Here is a 24,456-nt window from a genome sequence, read left to right as displayed (position 1 = left end):
AAAGTGCTACAGATTTCTTTCAGGATTAAAGGATTCAATCAGATAGCTGTTGATACCTTAGAGATCGATGAATACTCAATATTTGTGGAACAATTTTGAAGAGTGCAGATCAATTATCAACTTATTTGAAGCTTAAGGAAATACATAAGAGGAAGAGTAATGATGAGGGAGGACTAGTGGATCAATTAAAGGGATCCAATAGGAAGAAGTTCAAGAATAATTCAGGCGGAGTTAACAAAGGTACGACTTAAGGTACTATAGTCACTTGTGTCAAATGCAAAAGACAATATAAAGATGAATACTTGATGGGCTCTAACACTTGCTATTGGTGCCATCATCGTATTCGTATAACAAAATATTATCCATCACTTGGCCAAAAGACCACTAAAGATAAAAAATCGGGTGGAGCTCCTTCATAGAAGACTGTAAGTGGGCAGAAAATGATATAGTCTATAGCCTAATCTCTTACCCAACATCAACGAAGATAACCGGTTCGACCTCGAGTATATTCCTTCACTCATAGTGAGCCAGAAAAACCTACTGCTGCTGATAGTGGTTAGATCGGATGAGTTTGGCGTTTTCTTATATGTAAGGGTATTTTTCTATTATATTTTCTTGCTTCAATATTGTTATCCGAAGTATAGTCGAGTCGCCTTATTTTGAGTCTTTAACTTACAGTTATTACTTTTCATATTAATGAATGACATATAGTTTTATGGCTAACTAATGTTGATTTGTTTAGTGATAAATGATTTGAGGTCTGTTTATGAATTTCGAAAATGAAATTTTTGTAAGTATGGAAGATTGTTACCTCCGGTTTCAAGTTCTCGAAGAAGAAGAAACGAACAATCGGTAGAGGACATGAGAAAGCTGAAGAAGAAGAAATGAAGAGTTGGGAAATCGATCAAACAGAGAGGGAGAGGAAACGAGGGGAGTTCGGGAAGCCGAATAGGTGAAGTTTGCCTATAAATCATGACAAACAACTTATCCGGTAGTCGAGCGTGCGAAGGAAAGGAGGACGACGTCGGTGCCAAGCAAGGAATGAGGCATCGAGCAGTTCTCGTGAATTGCTAGGGCAGAGAGGGTGTCGTGACTTTCTCGAGCTTCGAATGGTTAAGACGAGCTGAGTGCAGAGAAGAGGGAAGCCGACCATGCCCTAAGCTTTCGGAGCAAAGGATCACGAGAAGAGTGAACGCAAGTGTTTTCTGCGAGGAAGAGAGGAAGAGCCGGGGAAGAAGAGTGGGTCTAGCCGTAGGAAGGACCCTCATGCTTGAAAAAGAAAAAGAGGGGGATCGCGTGCGGGAGCGGGGTTTTTATCCGAAAATAAAATAAATTGTTTAAGTTATTTAATAAATGTATTATATATATGTTATTATTTAAAGAAAGATTAATTTTTTTAATTTTAAACGTATTTTTGTATAAATTAATAGTATTTGATATTAATTTTGTTTACAATAATTAATCTTAAAGATTAAAGTATTGAAATTTTAATTAAAGTGGTGCAATACAATCATAATTGATTATTAAATATTTTATACTTTATAAGTGATAATTTGAAAGAAACAATACAAGTTTGAGCAAACAGATCAACTATCATCGAGGTGAATACTTACACTTTTAATATATAGTAATAATTTATTTTTTCTCAACTATTTTGTAGTTAATGATACTTGCACTTGTTTTATTTTGATTGAGACTCTTTATCAATCATATTGTTATGAATGTTGTAGCTAGTTACTCTCACATATTTGTTATATACTTTGTATAATATGCTAAATTGAATGCGATGCATGCATGAATATAGACTATTTATGATAAAGTCATCCTTTGATGGTACTAGTGAGAACACTAGGGTACCCGTGCGTGTATATGAAAAATTATATTGATATTATTTGTCTTAATTGACATAATTTTTAAATGGTGCTTCTGTGACAGTTGTACAAATATATAATGTTATTGATATGTATTGATATTGTTAAGTTATTTGAATAACATAATATTTGTTTATTTATTAAAAACTTGATTAACATGCATATTGTTTCTTTTTCCTCTTATATTATTGTGGTCTATAAGTACTAATATTCACTGACATCTTTAACTCATTGTTATTTTAAACAAATTTCTCAGGTTAATTAAGTGATTAACGATGAACATTATAAAAAATAACGTTTATAGAAGATGCAGACAACCAATAATGATATAACTTTAATTCTACTATTTAATTTAAATTGAATAGTGACTCTTTTATCTGTTAAATTATAGATTAATATAGAAAATTTAATCAACATCGTTCGATCGTTTATACCCGCCTTGATTAATTCCAAGCCTTAGGTCGTGTCGTGACATGTTTTGATATGACTTATTATGTATATTAGAGCTGTTACTTGTGTTTGATCCGGAGGATTGACCAAGTATTTTTGTATTTTAGGTGGATTACATCAGGGATCTGCTTTAAGCCCATATCTTTTTGCTTTAATTATGGATGCTCTTACTGGACCTTTATTGGAGGATGTACCTTGGTGTCTGAATTTCTCTAATGATATCCTTCTTGTGGATAAGAATAAAAAAAGAGTGCAGGAAAGACTTGAATTATGGATGTCTACATTGGAGTCTAAAGGTCTTCGTTTGAGTAGATCTAAAATTGAATACATGGAATTTAATTTTAGTATTAGTAGTAGCTCTAGTAGTAGAGTTGTTACTATGAGTAATCAAATCATTAAAAGGTGTGAACGTTTTAGCTATCTTGGGTCTATTGTTCAAAGTGATGATGATATAGATGTAGATGTTATTAATAGAATTCAAGTTGGTTGGTTGAAGTGAAGGAATGCGTCGGGCCTATTGTGTGTTAGAAAAGTCCCGCTTAGACTTAAAAAGAAATTTTATAAGATGGTGGTAAGACTTGCAATGCTCTATAACACATAATGTCGGCCTTTAAAAGAGAAGCATAAAACAAAGTTAAGTCTCGCCGAGATGAGAATGCTTAGGTGGATGAATGACTTGATACTTAGAGGCAAAATGCGAAATGAATATATCCGTGATAGGGTTGATGTATCTCTAGTGACAAACAAGATTAGAGAGTTGTCTTAGATGGTTTGGTCATATTAAACGTCGACTATCTGATGATCTAGTTAGGAGAGTAGATGCTTTAGATTCAACTTATGTTAAGCAAGATAGAGGTAGACCTAAAAAGACTTGGGCTTATTGTATAAAAAATGATCTGAATCTATTAGAATTAAATGAAATATGATACTCAATAGGACTCAATGGAGAAAAGGTATTCATACCCGACCCCACTTATTGGGATAAAGGCTTGTTGTTGCTGTTGTTGGAAGTAGCTTGTTTTGACATTATCCATTTTTACAACGAACTTCAACTCGAGCAGTTAGTGCCTTTATGTGTTATGGCAGTTCACTGCATAGTCATCTTCTCCTCTTGTACCATATATGTCTCCACTTGATGTCATTCAACTCCAAAGTTCAAATGTAACTACCTGCCTCTTCTACATGAGCACATCTTTGATGGCATAATCTGAGGTATCTTCTAATACCTCACAAGACCTGAAGTGGTCAAGTAATGCCGGCGAAACCTCCTTCATTACACTCTTTGATATTTGAAGGCCGCATAGTATCATCATCCACTTTCATTGTTGCTTCTTCTTGAGGCTATCAATAATTATTACAATAATTGCCTAGTGGCTATGAATGAATTTTCAATAACAGTTAGCTAGACCAAGGCATGCTTGTACATCTATCACCTTTTTTGGAGGTTCCCAGTCCAGGATAGCCCGGACCTTCACGCAAGCCATCTCTCCTTGGCCTCCGTTTATAATATTTCCATGGAAAGTGAATTTTTTGTCATTTAAATGTGCACTTATTTTGCTTTGCGTCAAGTCATTTTCCCCAAGTACATGGAATGCCTGCTTAGATGGTATATGCCTCCCTTTAGCCGTTAACAATACACCAAGATAAATCACAATGAATCACTTAAGAATCTTTTGTAGTACCTTGTTCATGGGAGTGCAATATGTTGTCATTGCATTAGTCAATTCAAATAACATGACATTGGAACTCATAATAACCGTAATGCGTCATGAAAGTGTCTTTAATTTTGACCTTTCTATAATTTTGACTTGTTTGCATCGTGACCACAATTCTAGCTTTATCAACCACCACCAAGTTGTCTGAATGAGTTAGCTCTTGGTGGTATAAAATAAATTTTCAATGCATTGGAGGCGATGTCCATAATGCTGCGAAACACTGTAAGTATTCATGTTGATCAAGTAATATACAAAATAAGAGTTCTTGTATTGATGTCATAAGGAACGTCTTTAATTTTCAATTAAGTCAAAATTTTAGTTTATAAATCCCCAGCTTAGTTTGAAATGTTAAAGTTCAAGTGAATTCTAAATTTACTAAATTCTAAATTTTGCAAAAAGAAAAGACTAAGTAAGAGTAGTTAAAATTTTAGCAAGCGAAAAGTTTTCCTCTGAATTTGATCTTAGAAATCTAGGTATAACTAAGTGATCAGGTTAATGTAACAATCAATAAAACATTTCTCCTTAGCCCCTTCCTGTGGTCAATGAATGTTTGGAAATCACCGTTTAGTTCCCTAAATCAATTAAAATCTTTTTAGGGGACTAAACGGTGAAATGTTAAGGTTTAAGTGAATTCTAAATTTACTAAATTCTAAATTTTGAAAAAAGAAAAGACTAAGTAAGAGTAGTCAAAATTTTATCTAGTGAAAAGTTTTCCTCTTAATTGGATCTTAGAAATCTCGGTATAACTAAGTGATCAGGTTAAGGTAACAATCAATAAAACATTTCTTGTTAGTCCCTTCTTGTGGTCAATGAATGTTTGGAAATCATCGTTTAGTTCCCTAAATCAATTAAAATCTTTTTAGGATTCCATATTTCCTTTCACAATTGCACTAATCTAGAAGTAATATTCCTATTCTCATAATTCAATGTATTTTAACCTAATTGTTGGACTAGCTTACTTTTGTAGTACTAGATCGCAAAACTTTTTAACAAATCAATTGGTCATATTGTGAACAAATGAAGATCATAAGGTTAAAACTTTACCACAATTCAAACTTGTTAAATCACCATGACATAGTTCAACGCCAGATCCCTAGATTACCAATTCAAAGAAAAAAATAAAATCTAAGTGCTACTGCTACTCATGCTTTTGAAACGCTACTCATGCTTTTGAAACAAAAAAAAAAAAAAATTCATTCATCAAAGAAAATCAAATGCAGGATTTAGGAATAAAAAGACCAAAAGAAGTACATTTGAAAGGCTATATCAGACTTCCTTCCCCACTTAATTTGATTGAATAACACGAAAAAATCACTAAAGAAATCTTTCACTCACACTTACAATTTTCTCCCACACTCTTACAAGTTTAGAGAAACTAATTTTCGCTCAAGAGTATCCCATTTGCTTTTGGTGCATGCAAATTTTTCCCTTCCTTTGTGAAACAATGCAATTGAACCCTAAAACCATAAATCCACATGACCGGATCCCTAGACGTTGCACTGTGGCCCCTGGAGAGCCCCTTTTCCAATCTCTCTGTTCTCCATGCTCCTTAGAACCAGGGCTTCAGGCTTCTGGGTGCTGGACTGTAGCGCCTTGGTGCTGGACTGTGGCACTTGTGCGTTGGGTTGTGGCACTTAGATGCTGCTTCTATGCTTTGCCCTAAATTTCATCTTGTGATCTCCCATCAATCTTGTGATTTACATACTGCAAAAGACAACAAATCACCTTCCCAAAAACATAAAATTAACATAAAAATAGCCTAAAACACATCGCTGAAGATCACATTTACACTACTCATCAAATTTTCCTGAACTTATAAGTTAATTGCATTTAAGTAATCTCATATATAAAATTAGACTCAAATGAATTATTTACTAACTCTCATTTTAGTTATCTTTATTCTTCAATAATATCATATAATCTCTTATAAAATTATGCAAATGTCATTAAAGAATTGGATTTACATTAATTTATTATAATTTAGTATTTCTTCAATTATCTCTTTCCTTAGCATGATGAATCTTAAAAAACTTAATTCAGTTTGATTAAAATATATTCATTAATCAAGGATAAATTTAGGCGATTAATTTATCAATCAAATTACCCAAAATTCATTAATTTTCTCTTGATGTAATATTTAAGAATTTCATTAAGAAAGGTTTTCTTTTATAAATCCAAAAAAAAATTAGACACCAACTTTTGATTTTTATGCTTAACCTTAAGCTTCCTCTTAAAGACTCGATAATTTTTTCATCTTTTGAGATTTGAGTGTTTTATAATATTTATTTTTATTTTCTTTTTTTTTTCCACTGCGAATTACTATATCTTGTTCAACATGCATTTTATTGATTTTGACTGTCCAATCTATCCTTAATTAATAATTCTTAATTTGTATTAAAAAATAGTATAATTCTTTTGAAAATTAAGTTTCAGTCACAGTATTGGAGTTGAAAATTATATATCTAATTATATTTAATTAATTAATTGTATTTGTGGTCACTCTTTTTTGACTTTTCAAGGAATTTTTGTGCTAAAGGTAGAAGCAAATGAAGTTAAGTGTTAAATTATTATTAAATTTATTTTAATTCAATCTCTTGATAAATATTCGTATTACCATTAAGTTATTATAATTATATAACATAATCAAATTACAAGGAATCTTAGCATGAGTTGCTATTATGGAGTAGAGTTTAAAGTTTAGGTATGTAAATCACCTTAGGGCCACTAAACATGCATGACTAAACAACACTTCCGCCCCCAACAAACTTATTATTAATCTCATTCAAACCAAATGAGGGATTACAAGAACTGGAAATTTTACACATCTAGAGTCACTTAATAATTATATCAAATGATATATTATAAATACTAAAATGAATCACATAAGTTTTTCATCACAAAATTGTTAAAACAAGTAAAATAAACACGAGTAAAATCTACCATATCACATAAATAAAATGAATGAAGTCTCATCATAGTTTATTAATATAACATAAAAACACATAAGAGTCCACATCACCACATACATTAAATAAAAATCCACAACTCAACACAAGCAGGATCACAATACAGAAGATCAGTAGAATCAATTCTCATCCTCATCTTCCTCATCGTCATCCTCCATCGGCTGGGTAGTATCATCGTAAGACTTAAAATATGGAGTCGGAAATTCTATAGGATCAGGCCCCGCATTCCATTAATTGTATTGTTACATATCCTACTGAGCAGAATGATACTGAGCTTGATACTTATAATGGTGCCTATGCTACTCTATGGAGTGGTACAAGCGCTCAGCTAGATCATACAACTCCAACTACATAACAACTGAATTCTGGGCAAGAGTATCAAGGCACTCCAAGAAAGCAAAAATTGATATAAAGGGTCGGAGTCGAGAAGAAGTGGGCTTTGAAGAGTTCTCACTTTTCTCATATGTTGACGGTTTTCCATAAGATAAATAATGGACTTAGTCATAGGCTTGGTAGAATGAAACTGCTCCTCCCAACTTTTTTCCTTAACTCCAACTTTAACACACAGGGCAAAAGATAACACAAAGATGCCCTAATCCTGTAATGGTCTGTGCTCGAACAATATTTTGAATAGAGTGATAGATAATAGACTCTATGTCAATAGATTTTTCTTTTTGGATAAAAAAATTTAAGGATGACACCATCCTTAGTGATTTTTGCTAGTGTAGGTCGAAGGCATGATTTTAGCTAAAACAAAATAGTGTCAAGCCAGGGAAAGATGAATTAATAATCTTTTCACCCCTATTATTCCACTAAACACTCGAATTAGTAAAAAAATCAATAATCTCTTGAAAACTAGATTCATTGGCTATAAAGTTAGAAAACTCGCAAACAATTCGAGAGGCCAAAAAGATAATTGATTGAACTAGAGCCAAAAGCGACATGCTTTCCCTTCACAAAGATCCTATAATCCGTTTGTTCCTTTGCGTTAGGAAAGAACTCACATACGATAGGGACACTAGCGGGTGGAATGGAATAACCAAGATTTTTCCATTTATCTCGACAATCAACAACCTTACCCCCTGTTTTAGAGAAAATTCTCTCAGGAATCAACTTTTTTGATAACAAGAAATTATTATAGCCATTAGAAGTCTCCAAACTTGCAAATTTATTACTATTGAAAGTGGTATTTCGTCTTAACCCCTTGTTTTTGGGAGCCATTAATCTCAAAGAAAATGAAGAAGAAGAAATGGATAGGAAAATCAAGAGACTAGAAGATGATCAAGAGAATGAACCAGAAATCTCACCCCTATCTTTGGAAACCCTAGCATCTTCCCAAGCAACCTCCTCCTCCTCCTTCCTTTTCTTCTCTTCCTAGAGATTTGGTTCGATAGCTAGGGCAATGAGAAACCGTGAAAAATATGATGAATTGGGAAGGAATCACACTAAATATAAGAGCTGGCGCTTGGGCGTTGATGGGCTAACACCTTGGCCCCAAATTATTTCTAGAATAGGGGTACCGCCTTTTGTCCATATGTAGTGCTATGACGATCAAATTTTCATAGCGCATGAGCCGAGGCCATGGTACGGGGGGCCCAATGCCTCAGGTAGATGACACTGGGGCGCTCTAGAGTGGCGCAAGTGTGCTCATTCCAAAATTTGCACTCCCGAGATTTTCACCACACCAAAGCACATACAATCAAATCAACTCTGGTAAAGCCTCCAAACAAGCACTCACATAATACACTTCATATCAAAAGCAAAAACAAAAGCAAATCACGATCAAATCATAAGATAACACTTTAGTTGCCTCACAGGAAACACTTGGTTTTATATCCTTGGCCACATAGTGCCGGATCTAGTAGTACGAATAATCTAAAGCAGGGTTTCTCTAAGGCCAATCATATCTCTCCTTGTTATAATTTCAATATCTGGCCATTAACTTTAAAAAATCCTGGTAGTTTTTCTTTCTTCTATATCGACAATACCAAAAAGATATACTTTTAGTACAGTGAATGGTCTCGACCACCTAGACTACCTGGAAATAATCTTAATCAGGAATTTTATAACAAAACATCTTGTCTATTTTTAAAATCTTTATTAATGAGCTTCTAATTATGTCACTTCTTCATCTTCTTATAAATTTTAGCATTCTCATAGGCTTTCTCTTTACTTTTTTTCAATTCATTAAGCTTTAGCATTCGTTTCTATGATAATTCTTGCTGATTGTATTTGAATTTTTAACTGTCCAATAAGCTTTATGTTCTAACTCAACAGGTATATTACAAGTTTTATAAAAAATCAACCTATAAGGGAATATTCTTGTGGGTGTCTGAAAGACTTTTGTATAGGTTCATAATGCATCATCGAGTCTCATAGACCAGTCATTTATACTAGGATTAACATTTTTCTCTAAAATTCTTTTGATTTTTCTATTATATACTTCTGTTAATCTACTAGTATGGGATGATAAACAGTTGGAATTTTATGTTTGATCTCATACATAGCTATTAATGTCTCCATCCTCTTGTTACAAAAAATAGCTTCTATCACCAATAATCACTATGGGTGTTCCAAATATTTTAGAAATATATTTTTTTTAAATTGCCGATTACTTTGGTAATCACACTTGGGTAATGCCACTGCTTCAATCAATTTTGAGATATTGTCTACTACTATCAAAATGAATAAGTTTTATAATGATGATACAAATAATCTCATAAAATCTATTCCCAAGACATCAAATATCTCAACTTCCAAAATATAATTCGTGGGTATCTCGTCTCTTTTAAAAATATTGCCCCCCGTTTGACACTTGTCACACTTCTTAATATATTCATTTATATCCTTAAATAGGGTAGACTAATAATATCTAGATGCAAAATCTTAGAAACAATTGAAATTCCCTTTGACTTCTGAATCATGACAAGATCTAATAATCTCACATACCTCCTCTAAAGGTACTATCTTCTGATAACTTGATTCTTACACCTAAAAAGATACGATTCATAAAAAATTTGAACCTGACATTAAACATAAATTTTTTCCTTTAGTGATATGATATATCATAAGGGATAATTCCAATAACAATGGAGTTCACTAGTCAACATAACAAAGATTGTTATGTTTAGAAATAAAAAGTAATTATTCATCAGAAAAGGTCTCGTTAATATCTTCAAATAAATTCATAGAGTTTTCATGCTCTAACTTAGATAAATGATCTAATCAAACGAGGTTTAACCTCATTCTTTGCCCTTCCCAACCACTATTTTTAAAATAGACACTTGCAAAATAAGTGTCCATCTAATCAAACGAGGTTTAACATCGTTCTTAGCTACAACATATTTGATAGCAGAATAGTTATACACAACTCTTTCTCAATAGTGGTGCAATTCATTTGTGCATCATTCAGAGTCTTACTCACATAGTGATGTGTATCAAATGTGCATGATATTTTTATTTTATTTTATAATTATTTGTTTTTATGCTTTTTCATATATTTTTGATTTTATATGCAATGTACATGTGATTAGACAATTTGGGGAGCAAAATGACTCAAAATGGGTTGAACGGACACACAAGCACCAGATCTGGGTGCTCAAGGACCAGGCACTTAGGCCCCAATCTTTGACACCTAGGCGCTTAGGACCTGGCATTTAGACACCCAGGTCCTCGATGCCTAGGTGCCTAGGCATCTTAAACCAAAGAACCAGATGCCTAGGCACTAGTTTTGGGTGCCCAGGAGCTCGAACCCAGAGGTACAAGCTCCAGTTTTGTGTGCCCAGCTGTCCATATGCGCAAGATTACAGTTCGATGTCTCAAATTGCATCATTTCGCGAAGGTAAGGATAAATGTGCATTAGCCGAACAATTTGGGGGTATTAAATGTCAATTAGAGTGTTCTAAAACTTGTCTAAGTGTGGAGAGATCCTTGTCAGGAGAGTATGTGAGGATGTTGTCTATAAATTTCTCTTGTAATCTAGTGAAATTTGTGGAGGAAAGAAGTCCAGTGTTGCATCTCCTCAGTGCTTTTCATCAGATTTTTCATTTCTAATACTTTGTATTTTGATTTACTTTGATGAATAAAATGTTTATTTTATTGTTTTAAAGTATGAATAGAGAATAACTTCTTATTTATCTTTTGGATTGATAATTTAAGAATTTTGTTTTTAATGCATTTAATTTGATTCATTTGAAATTGCGTAGGGGTGATAGGTTAATCTTCTGTACTTAATTGACTTTTAAGCTATCCAATTATTACGTTAAAATATTTTGTGATCTAGTTGTGCGAGAGCAAAAAATGTTAACTTAGTTTCACTTATGAGAATAGGATACTACTTTTAGGATAGTGCGATCGTGTAAGGAAATAATAGATCTGAGATAATCACTTGATTTAGGCAACTAAATCTGTTGGATTTCTAAACCTTCTTAGACACCCGGGAGGGGATAATGAAGAGTTTTGTTTCTAATTATTACCCATTAATTTTATCACATAGTTAAACATAAATTCTTAAAAATCCAATTCAAAGGAGAATTTTATAATTGATAGAAAATCTAAGAATTTACTCTGATGAAAAATTAGGATTAGTAACTTTAAAATCACCGAATTTCAATCATTTCAGGTTAGACTTAAAACTGGTAGATTAAGCACTTTTTCAAATTTGGAAATTAATAATTTCTCCTTGAGATTGATACACAGACTTAAATTTGTATGTTACTTGATCTATACACATATTGACGTGATTCCCGATGTTTCACAAAAATACAAGAACTATTGGGGTTTAGACTTTAAATCTTGTTGTCTCGTAATTCTTTATTATTTGCCGTGTTATATACAAAAATTTTAAAAATATTTTACCTCTTATTTTTTATGTTCTGCAAGTATTCTTGAGTTACTACATTTTTGTGACTGTTGACTTTTATTTGTGATTTCTGCACATGTAGTTGTCTAACTTTTTTGTTATGAGTATTTGGTTTATTGTGATTTGCCTAATGTGTTAGTTTATGATTCCTAATTAGTTCGAGGTTTGTATGCGTAGGACGCCTTCTGTTGAACTAGTTCCTTATGACACTGTACTTGAAAAATAGTTAAAAAAATAAAATAAACTTGAAAAACTAAAAAAAATAGGAGCAATGACAAACTTACCTCAAGAAGAGAATATCATGCTCAGACCTAATATCATGCCTAGACTACTTAGGGAGCATGCAAATCATTCAGTAGAAGAAATTCATTTGAGTATCAATAACTCTATTGTAAAAACTACCTCTTTTGAATTTAAATATGCTATCATCCAAATGACACAATACAATAAATTTGGAGTATTACCCATAAAAGACCCTAACCACCACCTAGCTAGTTTCCTTGAATTATGTGCCTTTTTTAGGTATAATGGTGTCTCCAATGATGTTGTTAGACTAAGGCTCTTCCCTTTTTTACTTAGAAGTAAAGCCAAGATTTGGCTAAACTCTTTAGTGCTATGATCAATCAGTAATTGGTATGACCTGTCCCAAAAATTCATGGCCAAATATTTTTCTCATCTGAGTATACGAAACTTAGGAATGACATCACATTCTTTATCTACTTAGATGGAAAACCGATCTATGAAGTTTGAGAAATATTTAAGATGCTATTTAGGAAATGCCCACACCATACCCTACTTGACTGATTTATAATTTAGATCTTTTATAATGGGCTGGTGGGATCTTTGAGGCTAGCAGTAGATGTTACAGCAGAGGGTCACTCATGCTAAAGCTTTTTGAGAAAGCATATTCACTGATCGAGAAAATGAATACTAATAATTTTCAGTGACTTTTAGATGGAGCCTATTCTAGAAAGGTAGCTAGTGTGTATGACACAAATATGTTAGCAATCCTAACTTTACTAGTGGCTACAATATCTAGAAAGTTAGACAATTCATGTTTGAATTTTGTATTCAGATCAATAGTAATAGATGAAAATTTTTATGAACAACTAGTTGATTTTATTGCTATGTCTCTAGATTCCTTAAATGCAGTAGGAAACATATTTAATTACTTATATTTTGAAACTTATAACGAAGGTTGGAAGAATCACATCCAAATTTTAATTGGAATACCAATAACCAAAGGGTAGGAAACCAACAACAGAGTAGTAACCAATCCAACTTCGTAGGCAATTGGAATAACCATGGTAGTGGAAACACGAGACCTATCTAACTTCTTGGATTCACTTCTAATTACAAATTTAGAGAAAAGAAACTATCTTTGAAACTAGTACTGAACATGCAAAACCAAATATAAAATCATGCTGCACTTATTAAGAACATTGAAACATAACTTGAGCAAATAGCTGATTCATTGAGCCAGAGACCCCACGGGTTGTTACTTAGCAATGCAAAGGTGAATCCAAAGGACCATAATGTGGAGCACTGCAATGCCATAAGACTTAAGAGTGAGAAGTTGCTTGAAGAGCCTAGAGTGGAAACAACTAGAATAGAGGAGCCCGAGTCTGAGCCTGATAAATATGTATAAAAACTTTCCGCGGACTTAAGAAAAATACCTTCATCACCTCAAGATAGAATTGGAGAGATCACTACCATATTTTCCTCACAGGTTGATTAAACAAAAATTGGATTAACAAGTTTCTAAATTTTTAGAAATATTTAAGAAACTCATTTCAACATTTCATTTTTTAAAACATCTAAACAAGTTAGTTATAGGAGATTTATGGAGTTATCGAACAAGAAATGTAAATTTTTAAATTTCAAAACTGTAGCATTAACTGAAAACTGTAGTGCTTTAATTCAAAGAAAACTCGCAAAAATTGAAATATCTGGGTAATTTTATCATTCTATGTACTATAGGAGACCAGTTTATGGGAAATGCGTTATGTGATTCAGGGGTTAGCATAAATCTAATTCATTTAAGGAAAGATTCAACCTACCATTGCGACCATTCAATTAGCTGATCGTTCTTTAACTTTTCAAGGGAGTTATAGAGAATGTCCCAGTGAAAGCAAAGCAATCCATCTCTCTGTTGATTTCATTATGTTGGATATGAAAGAAAATTCTAAATCCTTATTATTTTTGGCAAATATTTTCTTGTAACTAGTAAGACGAATATTGATTTACAAAAAGGGGAGTTAACCATTGCAACACAAAATGAGAAAGTGATTTTTCAAATTCATAATTCTATTTCACCCTTATACCCCTGACTAATGTTTGAGAGCGGAAATAGAATGGTTGCAAGAGATTCTAAATGAGAATTTGGAAAAGAAAGAGTGAATATTTCAAAAAGAGGAAAACACAAGATCACAACATAATATGTTAGGAGAGTCTTTAGAACATTTCAAGCATTGGATGATAAATTGAGGATTACTAAAATGAATACTTGATCATGGAGGAAAATATTGAGATTAATCCGATCTTGTCAGGCTGAGGACATAAAACGAAACACTACTTAGGAGATAACTCAAGTGTTATCTTGTAGTGTGATTGCATGATTGCTTGCTTTATAATGTATGTGTGGTTGAGTCAAGCTGAGTACGTTATACTAAGCGCTTATTACCCAAAGTTTTTTTTCTTAATTTTTGGCGTGCTTGTGTATGCTTTGTTCGCTAGAATCCCTAGAATCACCAATCTCTCACACAATTTAGAAGCACAAAGTTGTTGTTTGACTTGCTTATAATTTAGAATTTGATGTTCTACCTACTATTTCCCATGTATCATTTGAGTGATATGTTATGATATACCTGTTTATTAATTTGGTACCTTAAATATCCTAGTGTAGTATGTATTTTAAGCCACCCTGTAATGTTTTATTATCTAAATTTATTTTTAGTATTGGTTGTATATTGCATCTGGGGGTGGGGGTGTTATTGTGTAAGTATTGCTTTTAAGTTAAAGTACAGATATAATTTAGAGTTTATATAAATTGTGGGGCATAAGAATATAAGAGTAGATGTGAATTTTAATAGTAGATAAAAAACTTAAATTTCAGTGACAAAATTTTGAAGGGTGTGAATATGGTTAACTCACAATAACCTGATTTATAATTCTATTAATAACTAATTAATACTACTTTTTGTAAGCTCTTAAGTCTAGTAATGAATATTTATAAAATTAATATCTTAACGCTATAAAATTTTGTCACTACTTGTTTAAAGAATTTAATTCTTAGCTAGTATGGGTTGAAGTACAAATTTTTAGGAAAAAGTTAGTAGTTGTGTGAAAATTTGACTTAGGATAGGGTCATAATTCAAAATCATTAGAACTAGTTTAACTAGATATGATAATCTTCCTTGAAAATGAAATTAAAAAGAAAATCAAAAGCAAGAAAAAAGAACTTCATGTTTAAAATGAGAAAAAAGTTTTTGAACATAAGAGAAAAATCTTGAGGATAAGCTCAAATTAAAATTTGGTATTGATAAATCTTTCTAATAAATTCAAAAGATTAAAAGCTTCAATAACTTGATCTTGAAATTTTAAAAATAAAAATAGCAGAATTAATATTACTTAAGCGCGTAACTAACCAAATTTCATGTATGAAGAATTAATTTCATGAAATTGTGATCTCACATAAGTTTGAGATGAATTGTATAGATGTAGTATTATTGTGAGTATATCATGATATTAGGAAGTTGCTTTGAGAATTTCACCTAAAAGAGGGACCTGAGCACTTTACTAAATGTTTGCTAAATTATTAAAAAAATATTGAAATTGTTGATCTAAATACCTCCTAAAATTTATTAAATTCTAATAATAGATTTTGAAATTACTTAGGGGCATGTGATGTTTAAGTTTTTTATATTTGATGTGTATCAAATGTGTATGATATTTCAATTTTATTTTTATATTATTTGTGTCATTTTTATGTTTTTTTATGATATTTATGGTTATGTATGCATTGTACAATTGATTAGGCAATTTGGGGAGTGAAAAGACTCAAACAGGCTGAAATAACCCCCATCCGACAATTCTAGGCGTCTAGGCACCAATCCTAGGCTCCTAGGAGACCATAACTAGAGGTTAGGCACTTAGGTGGTTGGAACAGAGAACCCGGTGCTAGTTCTGGGCCCCTAGACTCTCGAAATTAGAGGCACAAGCATCCATATGCGCAGGATTACGGTTCAACATCAAATTCGTTGTTTTGTGAAGGGAAGGATTAATGTGCATCAACCAAAACATTTGGGGGTATCTAGTGTTAGTCAGAGTGTTCTAAAACTTGTAAGTGTGCAAAGATCTTTGTTAGGAGAGTGTGAGGATTTTGTGTATATATTGCTTGTGTAATTCGGTGAAATTTGTGGAGGAGAAAATAAGTCCAGTGTAACATCTCTTTGGTGTTTTCCATTGGGTTTTTCATTCCCAACTTTTTGTATTTTGATTTGCTTTGATGAATAAAGTGTTTATTTCGTTGTTGCAATGCATGAGTAGCGAGTAAATTATGTGTTTAATGTGTATAATGTGATTCCATTGAAGCCACATAATGGTGGTAGGTTAACCTTCTATACTTAGTTTTTCAATCATGCCAATTGTTATGTTAAATTATTTTGTGATCTAGTTGTGCAGAAGTAGGCTAGTGGAATAAATTTAGTTAACTTACCTTGATTTGGGAGAACATGAATATTGTTTTTAGGCTAGTGTGGTCGTAGGGAAATATGTGATCCTAGGATAAACATTTGATTTAGAAAACTAAGCCTGTTTTATTTTCAAACTTTCCTGGAAGCTTGGGAGGGGATAAAAAATTTTGATTGTCACTCATAAATTTTATAATTAAACTTAAATTCCTAAAAATCCAATTTAATGGAGAATTTTACAATCGATAGAAAACCTCACAGCTTTCTCGCTATTTTACTTATGCTATCCGTTACAAAAATTAAGATTTGTAACTTTAAAATTATTGAATTTCAGTCATTTTAGGCTCGACTTAGTACTGATAGGCTAAAAGTTTTCTTGATTTAGAAAGTAACAAGTTCTGTGAGACCGATACACAAATTCAAATTCGTATATTACTACACATAATTTCATGATTGACGGTGCTTCATAACATTTCAGGCATACCACATAGTATATAACTTAAAAAAGTTTATTTCTATGCTGTCCTAGCATTGATCCTATAGTATAGTTACTAGCATCACATAAGTTCAAATGGGAGTTCCTAGTTCGATGCAAGAATCACTGTTGCAGGGACTAATTACTCTTTTAAAATTTTAAAGGCTGCTAGACTTTTCTCATCAAAAACAAAATACAAATCCTTCTCTAATAAGTGTCGCAAAGATTTTGATATCTTAGAGATGTATTTAATATATTTACGGTAGAAACCCGCATGTCATAAAAAACTCATAATCCCTCTAAGAAAAGTGGATGGGGGCAGTTTTTATATTACTTGATTTTTTGCCTGGTCTACCTCCATCCCTTTCTCATACAACCTATGCCTTAGAATAATCTCTTTAGTCATCCTAAATTGCCGTTTCTTCTAATTAAGCACTAAGTCAGTCTCTTCACGTCTTTGCAAAATTTTTGACAAAAGTTCGATCTATGAATCAAATGATATGCCAAATACAGAGAAATTGTCCATAAACACCTCTATCACTTTTTCTATCGTTGAAAAGATAGATATCATACAACATTGGAAAGTGACCAGGGTATTACGCAGGCCAAATGACATCCTCCTAACAACAAATGTTTCGTAGTGACTAGTGAAAGTTATTTTATCTTGATTCTTTGATGTTATAGGAATTTGATGGCCTATGATGCACACACTTCTAATTAAAAAGCTGTGCAGTGTTGGACATATATTGGACACGGGCACGGCTCCGACATGTGTCGAACATCATATAAAAGTGTCTGATTTAAATAATATTAAACATATAACACACTCAAGACACACATGTTCTAAATTGATGAATTAAGAATTTATGAAAAATATTTTTGTGACTATAATTAAAAAATACATATTTTTATGTAAAATTTATGAAATGTTTAGATACATATCAATTAATTTTTATGTATTTAAGTATCCAACACATGAACTTCAATTTTTACATATATGGCACCTTACATATATAAGAAAATGTGTATTTCACTTTTTAAAATTGAAAATATTGTTATATTGGTTGTGATATGAAAGATGTGGGTGGCATAAAAGAAAAATCAAAATTTCGATGTTAGATATGTAAATACATAAGTTTGGAAGTCAATGATCATTTTATTTTCTTAATGAATAATTGTTTAAGAGGACTTAAATTTTAATATAATACAAAATAATATATGCTTAATTTTATACATTTTGATCATTTTTAAAGATAAAAATAAAATGAATAAAGATTATCTTAATTAAAACATAAAACAAAAGTGATGTTTAACGAGCTCTTAGTTTTTAGTTATATTAAATTTCTTATTTTCACTTTTGTATTACTCTTAATATTTGTTCATTTAATTTTTATATATATTTAAAAAATTTATTATAGTGTTGTATCCGACTTGTGTCTGTGTCCTATATTTTCAAAAATAAACATGCTCTGTGTTCGTGTCGTGTCGTGTTCGTGTCCTCATGTCCGTGTCTGTGCAACATAGTTGATGGTATTTCGAGTAACCACCTATGAAGCGAAAAAAGTGTATCTTGCCAATTTATCTAGCATTTGGTCGAGGAATGAGAAGGAAAAATGGTTATTCCTAGTCGCTTTGTACAACTTCCTATAGTCTATAAAGATCCTCGAACCTTGGACACTCCTAGTAAGTATAAGTTCGTTCCTTTCATTCTCCACTATATTCACACAATGTGTTGGGTTAATACATGTACTATCGATAATATGATACATAATTTCTGCATTTAACCACTTCAAATTCCCATTTTTCACTACCTCTTTCATAATTAAATTTAACAATTTATGGGGATCAACTTTGGGTTATGGCCTTCCTCTATCAATATTCTATGGATACATAAGGAAAGACTTATATTATTTATATGTGTTCTACTCCATTCAAAAGCTTTCTTAAGAGTCCTCAAAACTCTCATTAGCTTTTTCTTGCAATTCAGTTAATTTAGAAGAAATAATGACAGACAAAGTAGAAGACTCTTAAGAATACATTAAATATTTTGAGAGAACCTCAAGTTCTAAGTTAGGGGCCTCAACTATAGAAGTTTCTAATGGTTTAACACTAGTCGAGGTGTCTAAAATCTCAAAACATATCCCTAATCACTCTAGGGATTGCTTCTAGCAGTTGAGTAGATTCTTACTTAGGATCATTACTATCATCCTCGATCAAGTCTTGCTCTATTGGGCCTCTTTCAATGGTATTTTGGAATTGGCTCCTAATCAATCCATCCAACAAATGTAACCTATAACATGAATCATCACTTGAGCCGGGGGTACTTAATTGATTTTAAAACATTAAAATTCACTTTATGATCATTTACCCTCATAGTCAACTCTTCTTTCTAAATGTCTATTATAGTCCTTCCTGTGCCGAGAAAAGATCTACCTAGGATAATTGAGATCATCTTATCTTCCTCCATATGTAAAATAATAAAATCAACGGTGAAGATAAATTTATCAACCTGAACTAAAACATTCTCTTTGACCCCCTAGGATAGATAAGAGAGCGACCAACTAACTGTAGGTTCACTGTGGTAGGCTGCACTTCTCCTAATCCTAATCTCGTAGAGATAGATAGAGACATGAGGTTAATACTTTTCCGTAAGTCATATAGAATTTTCCTGAAGAATTTCTCTCCTATGACACAAGGTATGGTGAAGCCAGTGAGGTCTTTAAGTTTCTGGTTAAGTTTCTTTTGATTGATAGCGCTTCACTCACTTAAAGCTCTAGGCTAAAAAATCACCTAATTTTCTTTTCTTATTCAATATATCATTCATGGATTTCACAGAACTAGACATCTTTTTTAAAGATTTGACAAATGAGATATTTATTGTGAGCTTTTTGAACACTTTTACAAACCTCGAGAATTGTTAGTTCAATTTATTTTTTTGAAGTCTCTGGAGAAAGCTAGTAGTGGTCTTTCTTGTTATCTCCTAGGAGATGAGTCAAATTTTTCTAAGCATCATTAGTTATTTAAATCTCAGGTTCAAGTTCTTCTTCACTGTACTGATTCCTAGTCACCTCCCCTAACTTCTTTTTCTTTCACTTGCTCCCTTGTCTTTAGGATTCACATCCATGTTACTAGGCAATGTTCATTGGGGTTTAATACTCAAGGCGTTAGTTATTTGCCCTAGTTGATTCTCCATATTTTTTATAGACGCAACTTAACTTTGTAATTGATTTCCCATTTGTAACATTTCTTCTTCCAAGGATAATTTTTTTTCTTTGAACTGAGAGTTGTAAGTGAATTCTGGTGGGCAAATTAGTCCTGGGCTATTAGTATCCTGGTTATTCCTATTTTCTACCTATTGCTATTGTTACAATCGAAATTTGAGTGATTTTTTCATCAATGATTATGTGTTTGAGTAGGGGTTGTGGGTTCTATTGGTTATGATATTCATGAATTCCAAAGAAGCACGACAAGAATCAACTATCTGTCCATTGACATTCTCATCTATTTCTAGTGATCTTGTTCTTTGATTTAAGCCGAAGGGTGTGTTTGGGGCAGCTTAATTGCTGCGTTTGAGTTTTGAAAATGAAAGAATGGCGTTTGTTTATCGCGTTTTACTGTTTATCCTAAAACGTCGGACCGTTTCGTTAATAAATGCGGCCGCGGGATCAACCCTGCGGCCTGCGTTTCGCACCTTGAAGTTTACCTGTTTGCCCTTCGTTTATCGCTCAACCCCGAAGCTTGTCGGTTGGCATCTACATCTTTGCGACGGCTACCAACTTGAATCCGTCATCCATCATTCGTAAGCCACAAGCCTTTCCACCCACTTTCTCCTTCATCATTTTCACCTTTCTCTGCTTAGCAAGGTGAAAATGTATCGAAGCTTCTGAGTTTTGAGCTAGATGAGCGCAGGAACGAGCACCTTCGTGATCCAATGGATCAATTCTCTCACAATGGTAACTGCTTCCGTAGTCTGCATTCCCCTTCTTCAAAATTGCTTATTGATTTGATTTTCTTGCACATCATTCACCTCACAGTTCCCGGACTCATAATATATGAAAGTTTTCTTCACTTTTCGTTATGGTTCTTCATGCTTCATTGATATTATGGGTACATGAATGGCTCAATCATTTTCGTTTGGACGCATAATCTACTTATCGATGCCCGCCAGGTTAGATTTAAGGAAAATATGAAGTTGGGAAATAAACTGGAAAAGTAGAAGGGATATTGTGTTGTATCTTTGAATTTAAATGGCTGAGAAATAGGAAAAGAAAGAAGATATTTTTGTTTATAAACTTCCATTGTTTTCTCTTAAGTTTTAACATGTAAAAACCTAAAATCTGTGCTGCAAATAATGGGATTTGGAGTTATTTGTTTTGGAATATGAATGAGTACTCACCATGATCAGTGTCACTAAACACTGACACTACTGGTGATTGGTCTTGGTGCTCTAATACTCCTGATGTAAGATTTCTATCTGGTTATCATTGTAGTATTTAATTTTCACATTCACAGTTTAGCTTCTAATCTTCTTTTTTCTGGTCTATGTGGTTCCTCAACTCTTCAGGTCCTTGGTTAGATTCCTTGGAGCTTTGAAAAACATTATTGTTTTGCTGTGGGTGTTATCCTTTCAATTTCTTCTTCTGTGTGACAACTTTCAATATTAGTTTCTCTATCATATGAGTTTTAAGGTGGCCTTGACTGCAAAATTTCAGTACTTGGCAATGCTATTCTTGATGTTGGTGGCATTTTTGGTTTTCACTGTGCTGGCGTAAGTTTTCTTGTGCAAAATTTTAAATTCAGCTAGTTTAGTATCTTCCATACATTTTCTAATAATAAAAAGTTAGCCAAGGTCGATAACATAATTTCATTGAATTGTTATGCCTTTTTTTTCCATCAATCTTTTGCTTTGATGATGTTTTTTCCTCATTTAATATGATATTCTTTAATAGTTTCACTTCAATTTTTTCAGATCTGGTTGGGCTTTACGAATTATTTGATGCGGGCTTGATTGTTTGAGCATTTAGTTATCTTAAATAATCTTCAGCCATCAAAACTTTATTGAAGCATATACATATGTCCCAATATATTGTGTTTTTGATCTTCGCGATGGGCTTCAACATCTTTATTTTGACAATTTGAGCAGTCATTTCCTCTGAAGTTAATGTAACTCTATGGAAGCGTTATGTAGTCAAGTCTTTATTTGTCGCATTGATGTCATTTTTGTTAGTTGCATTTACATACATTTAACTCAATTCCTATATGTTTACATATTTAACCCCTAAATTTTTACCTTTTACATTTAGACCACCCATATCTTTCATATCACTTAAAAATTTACCTTTGTTCTAACTTTTAAAAAGTGAAATACACCCTTTTTCATGCATAGACAAGGGGGCATGCATGTAAAAGTTGAAGTTTAGGTGTTAGATATGCAAATACACAGGAATTATGGTATTTATGTCAATCTTCCTCCTTTTTTTCAGGTTCAAAGAATATCATCTTCAAGACTATAGCGTTTGTTTTTTAAAGCAGGTGTGGTCTTTTTACTCTTCTGAGTTTTTCATGCTTTTTTTTTTTTATGGGAAAAAATTGGGTCAGGATATTCTAACCCCAATCGGATTTGGATGAGTTTTATAACTCTTGAGTTTGTTTTGAGATGAGTGAATTACATTAGTAATCTATAAAAGATTGCATTGCATGCATCTCAAAGCAAGTTCAAATTTTATAAAACTAGCTTTAATCAAATTTATGTTAAATTGTGCTGATCCAAATTATTTTATTCTTTTTGTATTCTAATATATGAGTTCAACATCTGCTTTTACGCATCATTGTGCCGATTCAAGCTCAAGAATACCAAAAATTGGGTCTGCTTGAAGAGCTGTCTTGGGAAGACTAATGATTGTGATAACTTGCCTATGAAGTGCAAGATCTATTGTTTATATTATTTTCTAAAAATATATATATTTTTTTTTTTTTAAAAAAAGCCCGAGGGCAAATATATTTAAAAGAAAAGAGTAAGATAGGTTGAATGAGTGAGGCTAAAAATAGGCACACAACCCACACAGTACTACACTCACAAAAAAGAAAAGTAAAAACAAAAAAAATAGATGGTGTACATATAAGATCAATCGGGACGACCCAATTTACTTCCGTCTCTAGTTCTCAAAAGGGAACCAACTAACAAATTAGTTAGGTGTGTATCATTGCCTGAAGTGACTAAAGTATCGTTCATTAGATTCCCTACTTCAAGTAGACCTCCATTCTTTTTCTTCCTCATGGAAGTGTAGACCTGCTATTCCTCATCCGAGGATTGTTGCTCATTCGGATGAGGTGTTAGTGCTGCTGTAGAAAGATTGTCGACAATTCTACCCACAAGAGGTTCAAGTGTGTGTGAGGTATGAGTTGTTGCCTCTACTCCAGATACTTCTTGAAGATGAGGAGCTGGTTCTCCTGATTGTCAGTCCGTGTAGGTAGGGGTCATTCAATACTGTTTTCAATAGGGTTTTGCTCCGGAGGGCCATCTAGCTTCTCATCAATTGCAGAAGCAATATTTTCAGGGGGAGGGTCCACAGGGGCAATTAAATCAGACATCAAATCCCGTTTTGTGGTAGTTTTCTCTCCAAGTGGAACAGATATGTTCAAAGCAGTGGGGTTAGATCCATCCTTATTCACTTGATCTTTAGATTTCAAATTAAGATGAAGCTTATGACGTTTATCAATGATATCCCCAAACATCTTACAATGAGAACAATAAGGAGGTCTATGTTCTATGATAATTTGCTGCCAATATCCATTATGAGTTGTGCTCAACCAAACTTCAGTAACATCAGGTAAAGTAATATCTCTTTTCACAAGAAACCTGGTCACAAAAATTCTGGTTAGCTTGAAAGTGGGTAGAGCTTCATAGAGTTCCCAAGTATGACCCTAATAGAGTAAATAACCTAATGATGAAAAAAGTGCAGCTTGAAACCAGGTAGACTAAATCATGTCGGTACAGTAGGGGGTTCATGATTGAGGTCAAAAACAGGAGACCACTTGAGTAGCTTCATTGATTTGCCAACAATGTTAAGATATTTTTTGGGGAAAATCTGAGCGTAGTCTTTAGTCATGGTTAATTGAATCAATACATGTCTCTCATCCATGAATGAGCCCCACTTTCCTTTCTATTTTCCTGCTAATTTGAGATCATCAAAACTTTTTCTGATAACTTTCGTAGGTAAGTGCCTCCACGGAAATTTTCTAATAAAAGCAAACTTGACTTTCTCAGTCAGGGTTGAAATTTTTTACACAGAAAAAAAAGTGTTGCTTTCCCACTTTTTTCTTTGGAGAGTTCTTGAGAAGAAAGGTGTTGATATGACTTATATTCAAGTCATTAAAGATATGTATACTAGAGTTGTTACTTGTGTTCAAACTGAAGGAGGATTGAC

The 24,456-nt window shown here is 32.8% G+C and overlaps 1 protein-coding gene across 8 annotated transcripts in view; it reads left to right on the top strand.

Moving 5' to 3' along the window:
- LOC110026848 overlaps positions 1 to 24,456 on the top strand; it is a 54,466-nt gene that overhangs the window by 11,427 nt on the left and 18,583 nt on the right. For all 8 annotated transcript variants that reach the window (XR_002294263.1, XR_002294256.1, XR_002294262.1 and 5 more), the window contains one exon: positions 22,513 to 22,561. The gene's annotated coding sequence lies outside the window, so the exon portion shown is untranslated. The remainder of the gene's footprint in view (positions 1 to 22,512; positions 22,562 to 24,456) is intronic.

Source organism: Phalaenopsis equestris, unplaced genomic scaffold (genome assembly GCF_001263595.1).
Source record: "Phalaenopsis equestris unplaced genomic scaffold, ASM126359v1 Scaffold000402, whole genome shotgun sequence".
NCBI lineage: Eukaryota > Viridiplantae > Streptophyta > Magnoliopsida > Asparagales > Orchidaceae > Phalaenopsis > Phalaenopsis equestris.
The sequence above is the reverse complement of the archived record's forward strand: the minus strand, read 5'-3'. Positions and strand labels throughout refer to the sequence as shown.